This window comes from Amblyraja radiata, chromosome 5, assembly GCF_010909765.2.
Source record: "Amblyraja radiata isolate CabotCenter1 chromosome 5, sAmbRad1.1.pri, whole genome shotgun sequence".
Classification (NCBI taxonomy): Eukaryota; Metazoa; Chordata; class Chondrichthyes; order Rajiformes; family Rajidae; genus Amblyraja; species Amblyraja radiata.
This window is the reverse complement of record NC_045960.1, coordinates 30,038,421-30,046,620: the sequence shown is the minus strand read 5'-3', so window position 1 is coordinate 30,046,620 and position 8,200 is coordinate 30,038,421. Positions and strand designations below refer to the sequence as shown.

At 44.1% G+C, this 8,200-nt stretch overlaps 1 protein-coding gene across 31 annotated transcripts in view; it reads left to right on the top strand.

Annotated features, from left to right (window-relative positions):
- Positions 1–1,216: 1,216 nt before the first annotated feature.
- The window catches only part of eya4 (EYA transcriptional coactivator and phosphatase 4), a 428,629-nt gene continuing 421,645 nt past the window's right edge, over positions 1,217–8,200 (top strand). For 6 of the 31 annotated variants that reach the window (XM_033020875.1, XM_033020872.1, XM_033020887.1 and 3 more), the window contains exon 1: positions 1,217–1,466. The gene's annotated coding sequence lies outside the window, so the exon portion shown is untranslated. Of the gene's footprint in view, positions 1,467–2,141; positions 2,266–8,200 lie in introns of those variants that run through there. The other 25 variants (XM_033020897.1, XM_033020892.1, XM_033020916.1 and 22 more) reach the window with 7 other exon arrangements.

Below are 8,200 nucleotides of genomic sequence, written 5' to 3'. Positions count from 1 at the left end.
GTGAATGTCTCGATTATTATTATGTATTGTCTTTCCGCTGACTGGTTAGCACGCAACAAAAGCTTTTCACTGTACCTCAGTACACATGACAATAAACTAAAATAGACACAAAATGCTGGAGTAACTCAGTGGAACTGGTAGCATCTCTGGAGAGATGGAATGGGTGACGTTTCGGGTAGAGACATTCAGACTAAACTGAACTGTTTCTCTTCCCACAAGATGTAGCCGAACCTGCTGAGCATTTACAAATTTTCCACCATAGTTTGCAGCATTTTCCCGTTTTTTTCTCTCCATGCAGACAGGAATAAGTTGCAAACCTAAGGACAGGAACAGGATGCAAATCCATAGACAGACAAGGGCAGAAAAGCATTGATTGTTGCTAGCGCGGGGACTGAAGGCACTTGCTGCTACAGTGCACGAGCGCGATGGCTGTGCGCGTGCCCGAGGGAGCGCTGCTCGAACCCTGGATGAGATCGCAAGGATAATGACTGCGCGTTCCCGGGAAAGCGCGTGGCGGGACCGTAGATCGGGGCGCGTCTCCGAGGGAATTCGGCTTCGCAAACCGAGCACCAAACCCACGGCACACACAGGCTCGTCAATGCGAGGATCCCCGGGACTGACCGGGTCGTGCCCAGAGTGAGCGCGCGCCCGGGGGAAGGGGTCGAGGGCGAGCCTGAGCAGGCGCTAGCCCGCGGACCGAGCACTTGCACGGACCCGCGGAGCGAATGCGCGCTCGACCCCCCCTTGGCGTTGTGCACGAGCCCAGGGCGAGCAAGCCCGGGTGTAGAGGGGAAAGCGCGATCCCGGGCGCTGGGCGCGATCCCGAGAACGTAGCACGAGCATCCAAAACCCCTAAAAATAAAGCAACGGCAAACACATAGCGCAAACCCGGGAAGGCAGTGCGCAAACCCGGGGAAGTTAGTGCCGGACACGCGGGGAGGGGGAAGATAGTGCGTTAACCCGGGCAAGTTTGTGCACGAACCCAGAGATTGAGCGCGAGCCCGGGGATTGAGAGAGAGTTCCAGGACGGTGCGCGAGCCCGGGAAAGGTAATGCGCGGGCACGAGGCAGATAGCGCGCAAACCCCGCGAAGGTAGTGCGCGGGCCCGGGGAACTGGGCGCGGGTCCGGGGATTGTGCACGAGCCCTGGGATTGAGCGCGGCCCCGGGAAGGCAGCGCGCGAGCCCGGGGATTGTGCACGAGCCTGTGGTTTGAGCGTAAGCCCCGGGGATTGTGCACGAGCCCGGGGACGGGGTCAGAGGGATCGACGGGTCTTAGCGCCGCTCGCTCGCTCGCTCGCACACACATCCCGTTCTGCGCAGACACTGGGACAGCAAAACAAAAACACGTCTTCCCCCTTCACATCCCCGCCCCCTCGCTCCCCGCTCCGAACAAGAAGACTTCGCAAATCAACTATTTCCAGCAGGACGATTTGCGTGGGAAAGAAACTGGAATTGTGTTGAGGAAGTAAGTTTTTTTTTTAAATGTCTGTTTATATAAATATAATGAAACGAGCGAGCCCGGCTCTCATTCATTGTTGAGGGCGAGAGTACATTTCCAATCTGTCAGCCCAGCGTTAAACGCGTAGCCGGGTGAAGGGAACGTGAGTTTATCATAAGTCAACCGAGGCAATTGAATTCGGATTTGTCGGTACTCTGAATGTAGGTTGACCGGGTGATGAGGCTGGTCCATTGCACAAAGTCCAGTGGCAGTCTGGCCGTGTCCGCCTTGCTCCGTTTGCTGGCGATATTTAGTTGTGCGCGGGGGTTGAAGGCCAGTTATTGTATTGTGGAAGTCCACGTGCATTTAGTGTTTATGTCTGCCGTGCTTTGAGGAGGATACTCTTACAACACACACACATGCTGGGACACCGTCGCTCATTCTCCAAGCCCAATGGGCTGTCGTCCATTAGTTTTCCTCGCTGGCTTTTGAATTCGATACTTAAGTAAACGCACAGGTTGAATTTCAGATTAACGACACGTACTTAACAGTTATTTTCCCGACAGCGCGATTTCATTACACCCACAAAGAATAATAACGTGTGTCCCCCGTTTGGATCATTGTCCTGATTAGCTGTCAAGTGGCTTCGTGTTTTTACCACTTCACAACTCGGGGCAGGCAGGGGATATAATTGGATCTTTAATATCTCGGTCCAAACCATCACTTTAAAAACCTATGCGAATGACACTATGCATATCTGCATTCGAATAAGAAATATTAACAAGTGTAGCTGTGGGAAAAGTGTGAGATATGTATAAAGTACATTGTAAGTATTTCCATATTTTATTAGTGCTCCTCAAAGTTGTATATTTTTTGTTCACTGATTCTTTCCCCCATTTAACTGAGAGTTCTTCCTAAATGGAGACGGTTCAGTGTTGGTTTGTAAACGCAAAGAGTTAAAACTGGATTGGTTTTACGTTGATATCCTGGAGTTAGAGTCGGGACATGCGGTAAATTGACAAACACACCCACCCGTGTGAATCATTAATATTTTCTGCTCGATGAATCGATATCGCTTCTCTGTGTCAGAAGCGCATATAAAGGAAAAGTAAGGTGCAGATTTCGATATGGTTTCAACACACTTAGCTTGTTTTTATGCCACATACTGGAAACATAAGACTCAATTTCAGCGCAAACCGGGATTTTATCTGCCCGTGCCTTCGTTTGCATTATTTTACCCCCCAAGACTCTAAGCCGCGGAAAAAGTATCACAGCGTTTCAGTTTGTAGCAACGATTTCATTAATCGTCTGAATTGCAAAACAAAAGGACATGCGGAGAGACCGCAGTTCCTTCTTAAACATGCGGAGATAAGTCTCCAGTTTTTGTACTGTTAAGTCAGCATTGCAGCCACCAAAATGTGCATGGTACCCTTACCTTGAAATCAACCACCGAAAATTGTCCCCGGTAGACATAGTTTCATTTCGAACCCTGTTCATGGTATTTTTCACACATTTCACAACGCCGTGAGGCACTTTCCACAATTCAACTGTACATCGCTGTAACCTCACACCGAGTCATATCAATAGTCGAGGAATATGTTGTCACAAACCAAGAAATACTTATCTGGCAATTTCTGATTTGGAGCGTGATTTTAAAACAATCTGCGCGTATCTGCTGCCAATTAGTCGACGAGGGGGACGATTAATGGATTTTAAACACAAAAAAGATGTGCCAGTCTGCTGGAACAGCTGCTTTGCTGAACTATTAGATTCGAGATGCCCGCAGTCAGCTCTGAGACTTTGTCCGTGAGAAGAAATACAGTCGAGGAAATAACGGGAAAGCAATAACGGATATATTGATCTACAGTAGATAATTCATAAATACGTTTTTTGTTTAAAACGAAAACGTAGTTTAATGAGGATTGAGACCTGCATTTGGTTTTAAGATCAACTCTGAATGCAACATTTAAACCCGATTAATAATCTGAATTAATGAAGATTGGGAAGAAAATTCCAGACCATTTTGTAGAATAAAACAACGTAACGATATCTATACATTCGTAAACGAATTTAAGTTTCTAAAACATAACAAGGATAAAATATCGTTCTGAAGTCACGCAAGGATATGTTTATTCCAAATTAAAAGTGAAAATGGAAGCAAAGGTGTGGACAAAAATATAAGAAAAGACACGGGCACGGGTTTGAATCGTCTATCTTAATAAATAGAGCATTTATGTTAAACTTACATTAAACCGCAAATTTTACATTTGTAGGAGTTTACCGCAATAACAGCGCACACCGAAGGCTTTTTTTTGGTGAAGATTTTGAATAAAGCAGAAGCTGCGACTAATAACTGTTCACCGGATTAAATTTCATCCAGTGAAAATAAACGGCAGAGAATTATACATAGATCCAAACTCTGATCTCATTTTTACAGAGGAAATTTAAAGTTGTTCCTTAATAAAACATAAACGAAGAAACTGGAAGCAGAGAGAAGATTGATGGTCTTTGGACATCTTGAGTATATTCACCCTTCTCTACCAGTAAATCATTTATTCTAATATTTGCGGAGCTCAGAAACTGACAATAAAATCTGACATCCTCTCTCTCGTGATCTCACCACTGTTCTATAATACCATTGGTGAACTTAATTCCTATATTCCAAAATGCTCACTTATTTAGCCAAAATTATCTTGGCTTTTATTAGCCCAAATGAAAAGGATTTGTATTCAAAGGGCTCAACGCACCATGTAATAGACTCGCAGGAAGGAAAATAGAATAATTGTGTGTAGTGTTTCAGTGCGTTTCAAGTACAACAATAACAAATCCAAAAGTCCAGAAGCATTCAGCATTTCTAATCTCTCTGCCGTTTATGTAGGTCTGCCAATTTAATAAACATAGACTAGAAATGATCATTTGAAATTAATAGCTGTACACCTCTGTCCATTATTTTAAAATCAACCTTATCCTGCTCATAAAAATGTTTTAATAGCACTTTTAAAGGTCTACTGGGTCATCATAGAGTTGCAGAAAAAATCGATTTATCTCATAGGAATTAATTAAATCACCACCATGTATTAATCTAATTTATGCTATAATGCTTTATGTTCACAAACAGAAATAAAATAATTTGGATAAAAATCAAACTTAATGACTTAGATTTGGTATAAGATTAATGCAGCACAACTGTAAATATAGTACTCCATAGGAAACACTTACAGGGCTATTATTCCATCTGTGAAGGAGTCAGATGATTTTGGATTAAGGTGCAGAATTATTTTGTTTTTAGAACTTGTATTTTTTTTTTCACTATCCCATATTATTTTAGAAAAAATATATAATACACTTTACACTTGTTATAATCGATTAAGACATTGCAGACTTTTGTTTCATAAAAATAGACGTTATCATGCACAATAAAACGAGTCTAATAATCTCAAACAACAAGGACAAATCTCATCATGGACGTGCAAAAATTGGGGTTTAGTTTTAAAAAGTAACTATGCACAGAGGTATCAAGAAAAGTCATAAAACTGCTAGAATTACAGTGAAGATAGACACAAAAAGCTGGAGTAACTCAGCGGGACAGGCAGCATCTCTGGAGAGAAGGAATGGGTGACGTTTCGGGTTGAGACCCTTCCTTCAGACTTCACCCATTCCTTCTCTCCAGAGATGCTGCCTGTCCCGCTGAGTGACTCCAGCTTTTTGTGTTTACATTCAAAACCAGCATCTGCAGTTCCTTCTTACAATTCCACTAAAGTCCATTCAGGGAACCACAATCCTTACCCATCTGGTCTCTATGTGACTCCAGTCCCATACCAACGTGATAGAGTAATCTGCTCTGCAAAGTGGCCTCAAGAGATGCACAAATTAAAAAAGCAGGTTGATGATAACAGTTGTGAAGTAAATGGGATAGACAATGTATGCCAACCTTCCCAGCAATGCCCATATGCTGAGAATGTATTTTAAAATGAATTAGCGCATCATGTACTCACTGTTATTGAGAGCAGTCATACAGCTGTTTTATTTTTTTTCACATTCCTGGCATGTAGTTCTGCTGAACTTGTTAATTTCACATCTGCCGAGCAGCTTCATCACATAGCACAAGCTGAAATTAGTGTTTACATTTATTTTAAATGAAGAACGTTTTCCCCCAGTTTCTGCATTGAGCTGGATTGATCTCAGGTGCGATCGGCAATTTATGAGAAATGGGCCTTTTCCTACTCTGATAGTCAGCACATCAGAGACCACAGCTGAACGCTTCAGTGTGTGATTTGGAGAATGTGGAAGATGTGTAATGCCAGGCACCTGAATTACACCCCCCACTTCACACTCTCTGCCACCATACTAACTACATAGTCCAACAACGCCTGCATCAAATTGTCCTGTGGGGACGGATGCACTTTGCATCTAGTCTTTTATTTGCAAGCCAGCTATAGTTGGCCTTAAAGGGACTGCCTCATTGATTTGAATGGGGTCACTGACCAGTAAATAAAATAAGATCAAATTAATTTTTTTTTTCTCAATTATGCCTTCTCCCTATATTTTTAATTTGATAATAGCTTAATGGTGGCACAGACATTAGGGATGAAAAGCCTATTCCTGTGGCTTTAATGTGGTATGATCTAAAATGAACTTTTCTGTATAATGTTTTTATTTTTACCTAGTTAAATCAATTTAAAATGTTTTCATATGTCTTTGAATAATGGAGACGTTAAGACCAATGACAAGCCGTCAGAGGTCTTCAGGTTGGTGCTGAGGTTGGGGCTGAATGCAGGCAGTGGGACTAGTGCATATTGGACATGCTGGCCCATGTGGGCAAGTTGGGCTGAAGGGCCTGTTTCTACGCTGTAAGACGTGTCTCCATGACTCTACTTGAGTCACCACTCATGGAAGGAGGCATCCAGCACAATTCCACAGTTGGGAGGAGCTGATCTAGGATGAGCACACAGGACCCATTGTAGGCCTCCCATTCCCCCTCCCATTCCCAATCCGACCTCTCTGCCCTGGGTCTCCTCCATTGCCAGAGTGAGCAACACCGGAAATTGGAGGAACAGCACCTCATATTCCGCCTGGGTTGCTTGCGTCCGGATGGCATGAACATTGAATTCTCCCAATTTTACTAGCCCTTGCTGTCTCCTCCCCTTCCTTAACCCTCGACCTGTCTCCTCCCATCCCCCCCGCCCTCGGGCTCCTCCTCCTCCCTTTTTCCTTCCTTCTCCCCCCCACCCCCCATCAGTCTGAAGAAGGGTTTCGGCCCAAAACGTCACCTATTTCCTTCGCTCCATAGATGCTGCTGCACCCGCTGAGTTTCTCCAGCATTTTTGTGTACCATTGTAGGCATTGTTTGGTTGAGTTTAGTTCATTGCCACATGTACCGAGGTACAGTGAAAAGCTTTTTTGTTGCTTGCTAACCAGTCAGCAGAAAGACAACACATGATTACAATCGATCCATTTACTGTGTTAGATACATGAAAAGGAAATAACGCTTAGTGCAAGGTAAAGCTAGCAAAGTCCGATCAAGGATAGTCCGAGGTCATCAAAGCAGTAGATAGTAATTCAGCACAGCTCTCTGGTTGTGCTAGGATTCAGTTGCCTGATAACAGCTGGGAAGAAACTGTCCCCGAATCTGGTGGTGTGTATTGTCACACTTCTATACCTTTTTGCCTGATGGGAGAGGGGAGAAGAGGGAGTGGCCAGGGTGCGTCTCATCCTTGATTTTGGTGCTGGCCTTGCGTGAAGTATAACTGGAGTCAAAAGAAGGGAGGTTGGTTTGTGTGATGGTCTAGGCTGCGTCCACAATTGGCTGCAATTTCTTGCAGTCTTGGATGGAGCTGTTCCCAAACCAAACTGTAATGCCTCTTGATAAAATGCTTTTTATGGTGCATCTGTAGAAGTTGGTGAGAGTTGTATGGGACATGCCAAACTTCATAAGCCTTCTAAGGAAGTAGAGGCGTTGGTATGCTTTCTTGGTCGTTGCTTCAATATGGATAGTCCATATTGTTGGTGATTTTGACTCCTAGTTTTGGTCACCATACTATTAGAAGGAGAGAGGGTGCAAGCAGACTCACAGAGATATTTACGGGACTGGAGGGCTTGAGTAATATAAGGAGATTTGGTATTGGTTGGGACCTCCCTGGAGTGAAGAAGGCCGAGGTGTGACCTTATAGAGATTTATAAAATCACGAGGGGTGTGGATTGTCACCGTCTTTTTTCCCCAGGGCAGATAAGTCTAAATCTAGATTAAGATTTAAAGTAATGATTTAAAAAGGAGCTGAGAGGCCAATTTTTTTTTATATAGTGGGTATATGGAATGAGCTGCCAGATTGTGCACAATTACAACATTTAAAATACATTCAGAAAGGTTCATGGATATAATATTTATTTGTATTTAGTGTCATTATTGGGACATGTGCAACATGTTCACCACATGGAGCCAGCTTGGCCATATAATGTGGTGGTCGCGGACATCGCGTGTTAAATCATGTAACCAGAATAATGGACCTGACCCAAAACAATGCCTATCCATTCCTTCCACTGATGCTGCCTGACCTGTTGACTTACTCCAGCAGTTGGTGTTGTATTTAATGCTCACATTTCCTTATAATTCCTTCTACCGCTGCACCACAGAGAGCATACTAACGTATGGCATCTCTGTGTGGTATCTCAGCTGCACGGAGGCGGAGAGGAGAGCTCTTCAGCGCGTCGTCAACAGAGCGCAGCGGATCATCGGGACAGAGCTACCAGCCTTGGAGGGCATC